Genomic DNA, 16,559 nt, shown 5'->3' with positions numbered 1-16,559 from the left:
CACCACATACTGAAGGACGGCTGGTATAAGATTACCAATTTATTTTTTTTATTATTTTATTTTTTTTCTTACTTGTGTGAATCTTTTCTCTGATTTGAGGTTTTTAATCGTGATAAATCCAAAGCTACCTGCGATTTATTATCAGATGAAAATATTTAATTGTTTGACAGCCATTACATATATACATATATAGTACATATGCATAGCTATATACATACGTACTCTATACTGTAACTGTTCAGTATTTATAAGCACCCAGAGATCTTTACACCCACTCCTCGTGTCTTTACTCTTCAGAAATCTTCTCGTCTTTATTTCAAACCTTTCTAAAATAGTTTTGGTTGAAAGGTTGAACATTCCTAATTCACACCATTCTGTCACCAGTAAAACAATGCGGGAAAAACTAATTTTTGTGCATAATTTGAGACCATACACAGATTGCACCATTAAAGTATTAAGAGATTTTTACCAGACTGGTACGAAGCCAAAATGTTTACGGGAGCAGAAGATCAACTGGGGGGAAATAACCGTTAACTTGTTAAAAGAGGTTGAAGCAAAGCAGATGGTGAGCACCTCTGGGGGGGGAGTAAAGTAATGCAGCTTTGACCACCAAACAGCTGCACAAGGAATCAGCCCGCTCATTCAAGAAATCATGAAACAGCCTGTCTCCTGCTAATGATATCTGCCATCCACCACGCTGCATGGCTGGAACGGCGATATGCATATATTTTGACAGGGATTGACAGGTGACATCTTCTACCTTGCAAGCCGTCATTTTATGACAGCCTTATGAAGTGTGTCCCTGCTTCTTTTTTTACCCACCCACTACCCTAGTATGAAGAAAAAGACATGGGGTTTTTAACAGGTTTTACGCAATGTGCACTGTTTAATTACAACGTTCAATTAAAACCACAAAAAGAATAAATCCAGACTACAATGTATTTCTATAATAGTCTATTCATTAACTAGATTACTGTAGTATTTTGATATACATGAATTTGTACATTCTAGAGAAAATGTAGAACTCAAAATGTCTTCTGAGGGCTGCTGTCTAATCACTCCTCATCTTAAGGTGTTTTTCTAGCCATAAATATCAGAAACTTCACTTCAAAAAGTGAATCATAAACACCAGCAATAACAGTATATCTTTGGATTTTAGCTTTTCAGACAAAATGTCTGCAGGAGCAAAGCTTGCTTTTCCAAATGTCTTAGTCCTGTCTCAGCATGCACTCATTTTAACAATATATGGACTTTAAGCACCCAAAATGTGAAACAAAAAAAATAAAAATGAAGGAAAAATAACGCAGCTCATTGCATATGCCCGCTCAGGATACTAACAGGCGAACTCCTCTATTTCACAGGGCCATAGACTTCTACAAACATGGTTAAAATTATGTAAGGATTTCACCCGTTGTAATTTGAAATTAGTTTGAAATTTTGCAGTACATGACATTGAAAACAAGGCCTTATTAGTTAGTTTAGTTTAGTTTAGTTTCCCCAGAGCTTTGGCTAAGGTATGTTGATCCTGCAAAGGTCCTCCCTCACATAACTGAACTGAATTGAATTTAAATTAATTGAAATTTGACTGTGTTGTATTGGAAGTATTTTAAAAAAATATTTTAATTTATTGTGTACTGTGAATTTTGGTTGATTTAGTGAATAAATACATTTATTTATTCATTTATTTATTCATTTCTTTATTAATTATCAACAAACACAGTTCAGATGCTCTGACTTTTTTTACTGGACAATGGCCCTGCACTTGCTCACGGACATCTGCTAAAGAAGCCAGATTCAACTCTGTCCCTCTACACTGGACTAGAAGTAGTAACTATTTCCTGCAGCTGAGACACTCCACTCCCCCTGTCAGAACAGCGACCCGACATGGAGAGGAAACGGAGCAGGACAGTGCGGATGGGAGAAAATTTGTTAGACCTGTGCTTAGTGTGATGTCTGTCGCCTTGATGCATGTGCAGAATTTAACCAACTGACAACTGACACAGCAGATCCTGGACCATGACGTGTCTTCCTTTTCCCAGCTGTTTGTCAGTTCCCACATCACAGGGAGCTGCACTCAACTGTTCCTGGGCCGTGGGCTGCTTTAACTCAGGCCTGGTGTAAAATATTCATCAGGCTGCACGTCTGTAAGCAGCTGAGTGCTGAGGAGACACATCTCTGTCAACCTGATAACTGCAGCGGGGAGACTCCAGCTGCTGCTGGGTTTAAAGTGGTTTGTGTGTAAATATGCTTGATTGCTCACTTCTTTGGGAATGTTTATGTTGATGTTGTGTTTATAGGGCGCAGATGTGAGCGCAGGTTGCAGTTAAACAAACAATTCAATGATTCTGTCGTCTAACTACTCCAGAGCCTGCCCTTCTTCGTCAGCATGCAGAGCAGGTGCCCGTGTTCTTGCGTTGCCTCCTCTTAAAGCAAACATTTGTGTCTGGCTGCAGAACAAGCAGAACTGTGTTTTCTTCCTTCCCCAAATACTACATCATGCATGCAAATGTCTCCCCAGTGCAGGGCAATGTGGTGAGACAGCTAGGGGGTGGTTTAAAACCTCCTCGTCCATGGGCAGGTCTGGGACCAGGAGAACAGGCTCACATGTGAATGACCAGTGAATCCCCTCAGCAGCTGTAACTCAGATCTCCACCTAAGTGAGTGCACACCACTCTGCATTAACAGTTACTGTTTAATCCATAGAAGCGACCAGCCTGCCTCACATCACATCACAAGCTTTAACTTTCTTTTTTTGATCGTTGTAATTACTTTTTTTTTCAATTAAACTGGATGTTAATTGATTGTTGACACTGTCGGAAAGGGTTTGATTTTCCGCTCACAATGAAAAGTGATATTAACTGTGGTCAAATCTGTCTAATCTGGCGTCTCAGCAGAGGGGCTTTCCTCACCCCCGGCTGCTTGAATGGTAAAAAGGCTAGGATGAGGTAAAACTGTTCAAACATGGAGGAGAGAGTAAAAACCTGATCACAGGAATATAAATTAAATATGCAACAACGCCGCTCACAGGATCTAATGAAGATGCGGCAGCAGCGGGCTACGGAGGAGGGACGACTTGGAGCTGGCACGTGAGAGTGGGATCAAGAACACGCGGCAGGAGATGCTCATTATAGTGTCCCACACAGACTCTTAGTTGTACCAGTGCATACGTGTGCATATTTTATGTGTGGGAGAAAAAAAAAGATGGTGTCGGGGGGCTATAGAGGCTTTGCAGAGCTTTCAGCTATTTATCAATGGTGTATTTTCCAGTGAGAAGACGCATAAATAAGCTGAAAAAAGACACATACATGGACCATACATATGTTAGAAGATAAAAAAATATATTGTCTCAATCAACCTGCCGTCACTTAGAGTAGAACTGGAGACCTTCACAGGCAGCTGTAATCTGACTTAGTTTGTCAGGCAGTGGAATCAAGACTGATTATTACATGCTAGCGTATATCTTACTGTGTATACCTTACTATCTTACTCTAGGAATACTGCATATCAGTTAACACATAAAAGAAAAACTTTGGAATTTAAATCTTAGGAATGTTTTGTACTCTCTTGTAATTCATCCATGAAAGATTTCTGTTTATTTTGTGTACATATACATATATATATGTATGTATATATATATATATATATATATATAAAAAACTGTAATACATCTTCTTATCAGGAGAAGTCAAGTCATTATGTATTGATGTATTTTAGTTTGGTTCACTTTAGTTTTGTTTATTTTGTTCTTTTTTATTGTTTGTTCTTTTTAAATCACAGACTTCTGTTGTTAAAAGGCAGCGAACAGGTCATTCATTTAATCTAGTTATTCTCTGAGATGTTTTGTCAAGATGAGGTTCAAATCTTCAGTGGCACTTCTCAAGTTTCAAATATCTCTTTTTTTCTTTTCTTTTTTTTTTAAGAAGAAGCTTCATTATAATCCAGTCGGCAATCAATAAGGTTTAAACCAAATTTGATGACACTAAACTCATGGCCCGCTGAGGAAGGACGAGGAAGCGGCTGTAGGGATGGTTTTATGAGGCAGCAACAGTCTGGCATCTCAATATTTAGACGTGACAGAAAAAGGGAACACGCAGAGGTTTTGATGTGAATTCTAATGTGGGATCAAGGTGAATTAGACTTTAGGAGACAGGATTACTTAGAGAAAAATAGAGAATACAAGTCCAGTGTTATGTCTTATTAGATAAAAATAATACTTATGATTATTAAACGTACAATAGAAGGACCAGTTGGTATAATGCGCAACAGCAAGAACTTTCGATTGATCATCATCAGCATTTTGATGTAATGGAAAAGACAGTAATGTCGCGACCACGGAGTAATGGACAAAACGAAGAAAAAAAGAGCGTGTTCGATAAATCATCCAGTGTATATGAATAAAATGCATAAAAGAGCAAGGCTTTGGAGAAAATCTATGAAGTAAAAAATACCTCAGGTGAAATTTCACTCATCACATCTGCACCGTGACAGCAAATAGCAGCTAATGCTGAGCAACCAACCCCCAGGGGGACAGTCAGAAAAGTGGAATTTTCTAAGGGATTTTTATCTCTCTTTCTTATAGTTAGAGTCTGAAATAATGCAGATTTTTTTAAAAAAATGTATACGTATGTGTGGGGAAAAAATGTTTTCTTTCACTGAAGCACGTGGAGCTTAAAATACCATTGAGACTCGCAGCATGAAGGAAGTAAGTCAACGACTGACAAACTGACTGACGTGTACTACATGGATTACATAAAAACAGTGAAACACATACATATACCTGCTGCTATTTGTCTTTCTGTTCCAGCAAAGACTAAAATGTGTAGGTATGTTAATTTACCTCAAGTCATCATGATTAAACCAAAAAATTGTAGTTACTCATATTTTTAAATACATGAATCATCTTTTTTAATATTATTAAATTTTAATTTAAAATTAATTATTTTACTTTTTATTAAATTTATTTTATTTAATTTTAAAATAAAAATAATTCAAAATATAATATAAAAATTAGTTTTAAATATATGAATCATCAATACAAATATATGAATAATCTGCAGTTTTAATTTTTTCATGTATGTTCATGCATTCCGGCAGCTCCACAACTGAAGGGGAGATATCTGAAGAACGTCTTACCTTGAACAGGCGCAGTATGTTGGCCACCATGATGGAGACAGAGCTGGAGGAGGCTCCAATGACACCAACCACTCGCTCTGGTTTGCTGATGATTGGTGCTCCCCCGCCCACACACTTCACATCAGTTCCGTCCTTCTCAATCAGCGCCTGCACGAAGGTGAGCGACTGCTCCAAGGCGTGAGTGTCCCGGGAACAGGTGTCCAGGATACGAGCTCCGAGTGTGATGTTGGGGAGCAGATTATTGTCATTATTGATGCGGTCAAGGGCAAAGAGCATGGCCTCCAGTCTGTGTATGCCCTTCTCCTTCTTCAGCTCCCCGCACGGCTTGCCGTCGTGGCCTCGAGCATGTACTGGGAATAAGCCACCTAAAGAGATATCCCCGTCTATGCGGATGGAATTTAAATGCGTGTGTCCAGGCCCTTTGGGTTTGGCAGCCTGAGATGTGTAGAGTGAGCTGTAGAGTAGCAGCAGTGGCAGAAACAGCATACTTCGGTGACACCTGGTATGATCTGGTCTGCGCACCAGAGGTTGAAACATGACTGCAGACAGGACACAGACCCACACCATATGACCAAACTGAGAAAACAATAATATCCAGATATTATTTGAGTCAGACGGTTAATTCCAAAACTTCTAGAAGGAGTGTGCGCAGAAAAGCCTTCCTTTCATGTCCCTCCTGTCTCCCCGGTATTCATTTAATAAAAAAAATGAGTCTGGTGCCTTCACTAGTTGTAATCCTTTCCACTTCTCCTCTTGCACTCAATCAATCCATCATCTGACCAAAGTGGTGGGCAGCTGCTCCTGTGACTGCAGTTATTCACAGATTTTCTATGGAGATCCTCCACTTGAGGCATCGGAGAAGAACAAAGGTGAGCAATAAGCTTCTCCTCTCTGTCCTCCTCTCTGTCCTCCTCTCGCCCCTCACTGCATCTCTTTCTCTCCACCTCAATCAGAAGTTTTTAATCTCCCCTACTCCCCTGGGCAGGGATTTGGTGTATGTCAGAGCCCTCAGGCCTGCGTCGACCCGCAGGCTTTCTGAGAAAATTCCTGGAAGATGAAAAAGAGAAGAGTAATGGTGTTAGCATTTCAAGGCCACCTTTTTTTCCTTTTAGCATACAGCATTAAGTGAAATGAAGAGTCTTCTGTGTCTCTAAACTCATTTCTTTGTTTTTCTTTAAACGTGTTGTTTTAAATTCCAATGGATTCAGTGATCTCATGATTTTAAACCAGTTTTCAAGTGTAAGACCCCACCTCCTCCAGGAGGCACTGGAGCATTTCAGGGGACACATGCAAGAAGGGGACAAAAAGACAGTTACAGGACAACCATGAGGATGACTCTGGTACTGCGCGAAAACAGAAGAAGTATGACGATTAATGTTTTATTGGTTGGACGTTGGACTTTCAGGGACGGTTGTTTTACATTGTTTTCTATGAAGACTGAATTTTATAAAAACCTAATAACAATAACCTGAACTGGCTTGTGTTTATGATAGTATTACTTCTACAATGTACTACTATACATGGCAGAAGATCCAGTTTGATATAAAGCAGTACTTCATACTGTATGAGAAGGGGAGTCTCTGTTTCATCCCTTCATCAGTTTGGGACATTTTCGGCCAGAAATTAAAGTACAATGTAGAGTAAAAATGAAAAAAGGGAAAGTTTTCATCTAAAAGTTACAATTAAATTGATTAACCCTGAGCCGGTTTCTCTCACTAATCCAGTGGTTTCCAAATCTTTCGGCGATGCCTCTGTTTTTGTGGGTAGGACTATTGTCCAACTGTCAAATCTCAACTGATTTCCTACAAAACTATTCCTATTGAACAGAGGAAATAAATTAGTGCAGTTTCCTCACAAACATTAAGCTGTGCCTACTTGCAACAGCTTCCTGCCCTTTGAAAGGACCCACTTCCCCTTTTGGGAACCACAGCTTTAATCAATCCGGCCTTCACTGATCCTCCTGCGGACCGGATGAAATGATTGGTAACAGTTTGAAGAGGTTTTACAGCTGTTTTTATTTTTTTATTTTTTTACTGCTTTAGGCAAAGTGACTCTTGACAGCAGACAACACTAAGCACTTTCAAACCTGACTGAAATATTTTACACACTCCGCAGTCTGATTCACTGATATCCCGAACCTCGTACCCAGTTGTTCCCGTGAATTCTGTTTTAGTATTTTATCGTCTCACCACGGTGAAGGTCATAACATGCATAGTCTCTAGTGTTGTAAACAAGCTTGACACACACACACACACAGTGCAGATTTATGACTGGATTTTGGATCTTTTATCTGCCGACTGTCATGCACATCTACACACACTGACATTATTTTCTACAGAAACACACACACAAAAACACAGGCCTGCCAGAAAAAATACACAAAATATGCCAGTAAAAACTATCTGATACATCTACTTCTACAGCCATGTATTTGTCAAACTGTGATAGTCTGTCATGGAACGATCTACCTGCACGTGGTCAATGGGAAGGAGGTTGAGAATGTGGGTGGGTTTTTATTTTCCCTCAAGAGTGGGTTAAAGGTCTGAATCCACAACTGCTGAGATTAAATGAGAGCATATTGGACGTGACAAGGTCCTCTGAATTCACCTATAACTATCTTCTACTGAGAGGAGTAATTTTTCAGAGTGGACTGACTGCAGGTTTACTTTAAGTGCTGCTGAGCAGATGACAACTGGAAAGCCATTTTACTGACCTTAGAACCCATTGAACAACTGCAGACCCTGCTCATAGAACTCATATGTGCTGCAGCAGATCTGAGTTCTGAGCAGAAATGGAGGCAAAGCCAGTGAGAGACGTCGTCGGCATGCTGTGGTTCTACATCTGACTCAGAACAATGACATGTTTTAATTAGGGCCGTCAAAATGAATGCCTATATGCATGAATTCATTTCTGAAATTAATTCCATTTGATGTAAACACATCTTGACACATATATATACGTATACTCTGTATGTCCAACACTTCCATTGTCTATACACTTATTTTTGCTCTTATATACAGTTATTACACATGTTTCGTATACAGTGCAGAAAAAAAGTTCACCTTTCACTGAAGCACCTGGATCTTAAAATACCATCAATGTCTTCCTGCTGTAATCCGAAAGAAGAAATAATCTGAATTGTTATCTCATGTTAACTCAATTAATCATGATTGAGATGATTATGATTACGAGTAATCTGATTAAATATGAATTGATTATTAATCCAAATTCACCCTATTATTAATCATTTTGTGTGTTTGACAAGTGTTTGACTGCCCTGCTTTTAATTACATATATTGAACTTTTTTTCTGGTTAAATGCAGGTGAAGGTGCTGGACTGATACCCACAGATCAGGTTCCTCCTTGACTAACAACAGGTTCCTCACTAATCCGACCGCAGACTCAAACACTGTATTAAATCTTATCACTGTCTTTATTTCTACACTTCAACTGAACGTGCCTCCAGCTGTAAAGCTCTATTAAATTTATATGTAAATATGTTAAAGTAAAACAAGTTTTTCACACAAAAAAATGCCATAATTGAGAATGTGATTTGGTTGCTTAAAAAAACATTTTTTATGAGAAAAGGCTGGGGGTAAAAACAAGCACAGGAATAAATAAAAGATATCATGGATGTTATCAAACTTCATGTTTGTGAAATGAAGAGCTACTGGGGAGGACTGTGGGGATTTTGGTGCCTGGTTCAGTCTGGAGCATACCAAGAAATTCTCAGACCTCACAGGATTACACCCAACATTATCATGTTAATCAGTGTGCTTTCTCCTGCTGCAGATTAAAATCTTAAAATGATTTCGCTCCGACCGTAACGTTCATAATTCATTGAATTATCTTTCGGATCTGAGTCCATTCGGGGTGGGCCGTCTGCACCTCTGCATTAAATATAGAATTTAATTACATGCTTCTTTTCACATCTGTAAATGCTATTTAAATCAAACACTTGTGGTCTGGAGTGGACCACCTTTTAGGGTTTGATTCAGCGTGACATACATGGATATGGCAAGTGAATTAAAATGGCAGCATTAGCATATGCTGTAAAATCAGCTTTCATGTCATCACTGTGTGCAGAAAAACGAATACAGCCTGGTTCCAGTGCTGCGCCTCATGTGATGTGATGTTAAAAAAAGACTGAACGAGAAATAAAAGGTCCTCCGTTCGCTTTTGAAGGTCCACAATTAGCACGATGCTCACAAAGAGGATGCTAGTTACCAGGGCTGCAAACGAGTAGATAAAATGTGTGTGTGTATCATGAACTGGGCCATGATACCACACTTCCTGCAAAATAGATTTTTTAACAGGAAATGTCAGAGACAGCTGCAGGAATAACAAGAGATTCCATGAGGAGAACAACCTTTCCTCAGGTGCCACAGCATATTTGGGCAGAGACTATGCATCTATTTCAAAAGGCCATACAACAGCCTTCGGGCAAGTACATTTGGTGTGTGGTAACACGTCAGCGAAGCAACAGCAACACCTCTCTTCTCCCTGCAACAAAAACTTGAAAATGCTCAGGATTTTCTTTTTTTTTCTTTTCCTTTTCCTCGTAATTTGACATTTCTGTGGTGGAAAATTAAATCTGATGAAAAGATTATATTAAAATGACCTTGTCTCTATCTGATTTAATTCAAGGTTTACAGACAATGTCAATGTTCAATTCAAAGGAAAATGTAGTTGTTCCTAAAGTCGTGTTTGTCATGTAGATAATACACATAGTAATCAACCAATGGTTTTGGTCATTATTCAAACATTGTGTGCTTTTCAGAATTAATTTATTACATTTTACTTTTTCCATTTTGGAACAGATTTGCTGTACCTCTGTTCTACTGTTCTAGGTATTTCCAGTATGTGGACAAAAGACCAAGTGCAAGGACATCAGAATTTCAAGCAAAGGGAAAAAAATCGAATAGTTCATGATGAAAAAAAAACAAAAAAAAAAAACAGATCAAGTGAGGAGGAGTTAGTGTCAGCGAATGCTTTCCTTTCTGCAGTAAACTATAGAAATAGTGCTTTTTTTGGTAATACGGCTGGATGTAATAGACAGATAGAACTATTTGACTGACTGTCAGTGGTATAAAATATTATGATTGTTTTTTTAAAAACTGTAACTGTTATGGGCTCATGTAAATACAAAAACTGAAGCCTTGCACTTTACAGTGTGTATAGCGAATGGATTTCTTCAGAACATTTCAAGTTTCAGGGAAAATATTCCTTCCCTAATCCTCTGAATCCTGAGCAGCTGTTCAACACATTAAAATGGATAGTTGTGTTGCATAATAAACACAAATTGATTTGCTCCTTCCATAAATATTAATACGCTAGCCTCAGATTTTAGCAAGACCACGGAGTTAGCATTCATCATGTATTTTGGGGATTGTTCAATGATGTACTCTGTGACATATTTTACTGATTTTATTGTTTGTTTATTTATTTATTTATTGTAATTTTGGTGCAGTTTTATTCCATGATGGTGAGGCCAGTCGGCCTCTCTGGAGGACTTTTAGAGAGCTTAGTGGACCTTTGACTGACAGTCCAGCATGTACAGCAGATCAATAATCAGCTGAAGGAAGGCTGCTCTGAGGAAAATGAATGGAGCATCAGGATTAAGCTGCAAACAAGGTTTTGGGGGACGGTGAAGATGTACAGTAATAATGTCTCAGGTGGAACCAGAAAATCAGTTAAAAAAAAGGTAAATTAATGATGCAGTACTGCTCTTATACTGCATTAGTAAATAGTGTTAAAATTAACTTAATGATCCGCAGTAGAACCCTGTTTATGTATTAGTGTAATGTGACTATGTAAAACATAATGTAATATAATATCAGCCAAATGTGTCGCCCATGAATTGATTAACTTTTGAAATGTTCATCTAGTCACTGACTTCAAACACACACACACACACACACACAGACATTCTGTCATGCGTGTCCTGACATTTAATTTGAGAATCAATTATAACAGACATAATAATGTGTTAAACAAATTAAAATCCATTTAATTGGATTTTTCTCTTTCTCGTAATACCTGGCTGACTGGTAACATTGACATACATGTTCCAGCCCTGTAGGTGGCAGCAATGTTTGCCAGCCACAAGAAAACAAAATTCAAAAAGTTGTTTGCAATGATGTCAATGCACTCCACCGTATGGCTAAAGTTAGCTACCACAGTCCTGGTACAGAACAGTGAAGCCAGCCCACAGTAGACCAAACAGACAGCGTTCAAGGCCTTCACCATCCATGCTTTAGCACCCCCTTCTGTGCTGCTCTCACCATACATTACAAGTGTCAACATCATGGTCCGTGGAGCCTCCTGTCAACCTGTCCATCAACATCACAAACGAGACAGAGCTGGAAACAAAGACTTGATGTTACCCTTGCCCTACTTGAACCCATGTACTACACACCCCCACATCTGTCCAAATTCCCGTTGTACACCACTCATACTTTTACTCTTTCACCACGTCTACAATCTTCTCAATAAAGCAACAGTTCTCCTGACATCCAATCATTTGTCCTTTTTACTTTTGTAATTTTTATTACAGCAAACGTCCGCTCACTGACCAGAACCAAACTGTTTTTCAGGCCTTAACAGTTCTTACCTAGATCTTTATCATGTGGCTAATCAACTTTAAGATAATTTAATCAGTATGACTATAACATGCACAAAGATAAAGACAATGGGAAAAAGCAGTTCATCATTAAGCAGTCGTTGCATCATTTTCAAATGACAGAACTTTAGGCATTTGAACGCCTCCGTGAATCAGTGCAGAAAACTTCCAGCAGTTTTTTTTTCTCTGTGCTCGTTGCCATGACGTGAATCCAAGACAAAGGGCAACCTTGTTATCAGCTCATGTTTCTTATCCAGAAAAAAGGGAGAAAAATACTTCACTCACTTAGATCTGTGCTGCCTTTGTGAGATTTCGACTCCATTTATGTTTCACCGTTTTTTTTTTTTTTTAGCAGCAGCTGCTCAGCAAGGACCACGCAGCTCCTGATCGGCTTTTCATTCTGTTTTACAATACTCACTGTAATGAGCAACAATGGTTGTCGATGAAAGGACACTTGTAACACAGCTGACTGAAGTGCACGTTATCGGGAAAAGAGTTTTTCTTTTTCAATATAACTACGATTAAGTAATAAGAGATTACGAATTAAACTAACTGAGGTTTTAAATCAGTTCAGTGCGATTTTGTTTCCTATATCGTAGGTGCTTCATTCAACGGTTCAGCCTATATAAATGAGTTGAATTTTAATATGATGATCAAAATGAATTTCCATACGACTTTCAATTTATCTACATCACTGTTAGAATCCCATTTTTGGGGGAACTCCTCTGGCTGGAGGACACTTCATCATGTGGTGTGATGGAGTTGGGAATAAGACCACGGATGATGATGGCGATAATAATAAGATTCAGCCTGGGGAATGAGGAATAGAGATGACTGGACTCCTAAGGGAAAAGTGGAAAGTTGACCAAAAAAGAATATTAACAAGATCAAGTTTTGACTGACAGTAGATTGAAGTAATTTACATAGACCTAATGTAAGAAATCGTCAGGCTATTTCAGTGCAGGCTAACATTGGAAAATGATGTTCTGTATAGGCTTGGTAAGTCCTTTAATGTTGAAAGGGACACATTCAGTGACCTGAGGTCAACATTGCTGGTCCACCTAAAAATTTCACAGGACAGTTACATGATAACGTTTTGCTGTTTGCAAGCAAGTTGAAAAGCAAGTTACTAGGACTTGTCAATCGGTTAAAACATAATTTTGAGAATAAAAAAATTAAAAATTAGAATTTCCCATCTGCTATCTACTGGTGTGATGCATCTGTTAACAGAGTTGGCCTAGATTTAGCCTGCTACAGGAAGCCATTGCAAAGAGTCTAAAGAGCCCGAAGTGGCTCAGGAGCCACAGGTTGCAGACCCCTGCTGTACAGAATAATTTTTTAGCTTGTCTCTCCTTCAGGGGTGCCATAATAGTATTCCACAATCCAAAGATTTGGCACAGTTTTTATACAGTCTATACAGGGGATCTCTGCTGTGCATCTGTAGCCAATTTTTGTTACCCATGTAAAAAGAAAGGGCAGGATTGTGAGTATAAGTGGACAATAGGTTTGACTGAAAGGTGAACCATTCAATAGCAGCGGTGTGACTGTGAAAACAGTTTTCGTTGGCATCAACTTCAAGCTTCCTAGATTTACAAACACACACAGCTACTCTTAAAAACAACAGAACTCTTTCACCGAGGGCTGTGGTTGGCTGTGTCTATTTACAGTCCTGCTGTTGTTTGTTTAAACTGCCTTGAATCATTTCTTCAAGTGGACACAGGAGCATCTTCAAGAGGGCACAGCATCAATCCCACTTCCTAACCCGTCTCCCGATATTTTTGGATTGGCACCAAAACAAATGTAAACTTATTTTTTACTGCTGCACCTTAGAGTGTAATGTCCCGACAGGCTGCATCACTACGAGCCTCGGCAACATCTCTGCTCAGGACAGCAGACATGCTCCAATGCATCGTAAAACAGCAGCAAAAATCTGTGGCACCAAACATCACAACAACTACATCGCTGGTTTATCACCGTGAGTAAAGAAGAAATCCCCAAACATCACTGAGGTTCAGGGATAACCCGCCGATAAAAACTTTTATTAAGGTATAATAATCCTAAAAATGCATCCAGAGAAGCAAATCATCCATTGGTCATCTGTTTACACCGGCTGTTAATACCCTGCTGTCAACAAAAATGTCATGATATATGCTGATGATATAAAAGTATATCAATATGATTTCTCCACATTGTCCATTTTGTGTGTGGTACATTAATTCCAGTGCAACAATTGTGATTTTATATAATATATAAAGGTAAGTAACTGTTAGACTAGGCTGTCAACATAGATATGTTAGCCGTATGATTAATGTTTTAAATGAATGCAGAATGACAGGTACTGTATGTTCAACAGTTCCACCGGCCCTCCACTTACACCATACACATTCTGTCATTTTCAAATGACAAAACTGTAGGAAAAAACTTTCAATGCAAAAGAAATCCACAGAAATATTTGGATAACTATAGAGTAATAGCTTTTGGAGACAAACTCCACTGGGCAGCAGCGGTGCTACACATGGAAACACATTTCCAGATGGAATCAAAAATGAGTCTGAGACAGGATGTCAGTCCTTAATATGTAGTCTGTAAGCATGATGAATGGCTCAGTGGAAGTAAAGTCTGATGGAAAACCTAATTTTACACTAAATGAAATAATTCTCCTCTGTTTTCCTCAGCATGTACTGTAATATGGTTTCCTTCACCGTTAGACAGAGATGGGAGCAAGGTGCTGGAATGTTTTTACTCCTGGGCTCGCTGATTACAAAATCAACAACATGCACTTGACAGCTGTGATTTATTTAGAACCCTCAGATATGTGGTAAATCTTGCAAAGACAAGATTTTATGCAAAGGCTGACTGCGGTGGTTTGACTTCCCTGCGCTGAAAAAAACCCTGAGAAAACTTGGGTGCAATTTATCTCTTTAAATATCAGCCGTGTGACAGCCACACCAGAGAGTTGTTCCATTTCTGCACCAGCTACAGAAGAATTTTAGGACATGCAAACACGGCTTTTTAACACAGGGCCAGAGGTGTGCTGTTCCAACACGGTTAACGTAACCTGTAGCTTTGATGACTCTATCCAGTCATTTGGAGGATAAGGCAGAGAACAGACTGTGAGCAAGGAATAGGCCACCCCTAAATTTTTTTGTTTACTCTCCTATTGGACGCTTTTTTGTGCAGGATAATGGAGGGCTAGGATCACTGGGCTGCAGCTAGTGGGAGATAAATGGACTGAAATGTGAAATGTGAGAACAAATCCTAATTCTCCTGCCCTGGACGAATGGAGGGAGAAATCTCCTGTGGCTCAAACAGGATGAAGATGCCGGGAGGAGAAACATCAGGGAGTATATTGTAAGAATCGTTGACTTCCCTTTCAGTGCTTCACTAATTCACTGGCAGTCATTTTGATATAATGATGGAACACAACACACCCACACGTTCTCCTGTTTATCTCTCCCTCTGTTTATGATTCCCTCTCCTCTCTCATTGCTTGGTCGCCCCATGTCCTCTGTCCTTTAAGAGACAAAGTCATATTTACCTTGCGAAGGTTTTGTCAGTTTTTACACGTGTTATGTCTCTGAGAGACAAGACAGGAGGCTTGAATGTTGAATCTACTTGTTGAAACATGCTCCTGGTCTCACCAAGCCTCTGGCAACAGCGGCTCTTAGTCAAACTGCGAGGAGAGTTAATGGTCCAGCAAAAACATGGCATGAGGTGAACCATCTTCAGCCTCCTGTTGTCACTAAGCGCCGCTCAGTAATGGCGCCTAGCCTACTTCATCTTCTTCTTTTTTATTACATTAACTCTGTTCTGTCTTTTTATGATGCAACTAAAATAGCTTGATATATGCAGAACAGCAAAGATGGGGAAAAAAAGCACATCAAAAGCCATCACACTGTGGTCTCTCTTAGACCGTGTAAAAGGGGAGACGAGGGGGAAGGAGAGGGAGGGCAAAGTCAATATGACCAGCTGCTACTTCTCAGACAGATTGATTGATTAACTGTATCTGTTGGGCTAGACCTGCCTGTCAGGATTAAGGAATTTCTGTCTTATCAAACCTGCAGCCACTGCGAGACCTACTTCTATAGGAATCACTCTGAGCCGCAGCATAAGGAAAAGTAGGGCATATCTGCAAAAGGAAGTTTCAGAGTACAAAGGCAGTCTAGTGTTTGTCAGATGTTCGCAGATAAGGAGAAAATACAATGTACAGTGGCTCCAACATCAATGGACTGAGTGAGAGCTGTGGTTTGGGGTTGAGTTTCAAGTGATTGAGTCTGAATTCTGTAAGCTCTCTTATTAAAACATTACTGAGGAAGCAGGAAAACGCACGTTTTCTAAGTTTAGAGCTGCTGCTTCTCTCATCTCTAACCACTATTGCACACACGCACACAAATACACACATACATACATGTGTACAGACCCGAGACCTCAGGGGAGTTACTTCAGAACCAGAACACCTCCTTTTTTGTACACCACAAAATATTTCAACTGTAGCAAAGTTTTTTATGACCTAATTGTGTAAAAATGCAGATGCCTTCATCTAAAACTTTCTCGGTAATTAAAAAAAAACAACCCCCCAAAAATTCTTTCTGCACACTTTTTTAGATCAAAGATAAAAGCAAAAAAAAAAAAAAAAAAGTCAAGGTAGCTCTGACTTTCACAGGGATATCTTTTATTCACCATAACAAAAAAAATCACTGAACTCAGTATGTTTTTTGCAAAGTCTCTGACCATTAATTTTAATATAGACATCTGCAGAGTCTACTCCGCAGAATCCCAACACATCGAGAGGCCTGTGCCCCCC

At 39.2% G+C, this 16,559-nt stretch overlaps 1 pseudogene; it reads right to left on the bottom strand.

The window, feature by feature from the left end:
• Positions 1-4,122: 4,122 nt before the first annotated feature.
• Positions 4,123-16,559, bottom strand: part of LOC107989204 (metabotropic glutamate receptor 4 pseudogene) — a 40,559-nt pseudogene continuing 28,122 nt past the window's right edge.

This window comes from Cynoglossus semilaevis, chromosome 11, assembly GCF_000523025.1.
Source record: "Cynoglossus semilaevis isolate Cse_v1.0 chromosome 11, Cse_v1.0, whole genome shotgun sequence".
NCBI classification, from domain to species: Eukaryota; Metazoa; Chordata; class Actinopteri; order Pleuronectiformes; family Cynoglossidae; genus Cynoglossus; species Cynoglossus semilaevis.
This window is presented reverse-complemented; position numbering and strand designations above follow the sequence as displayed.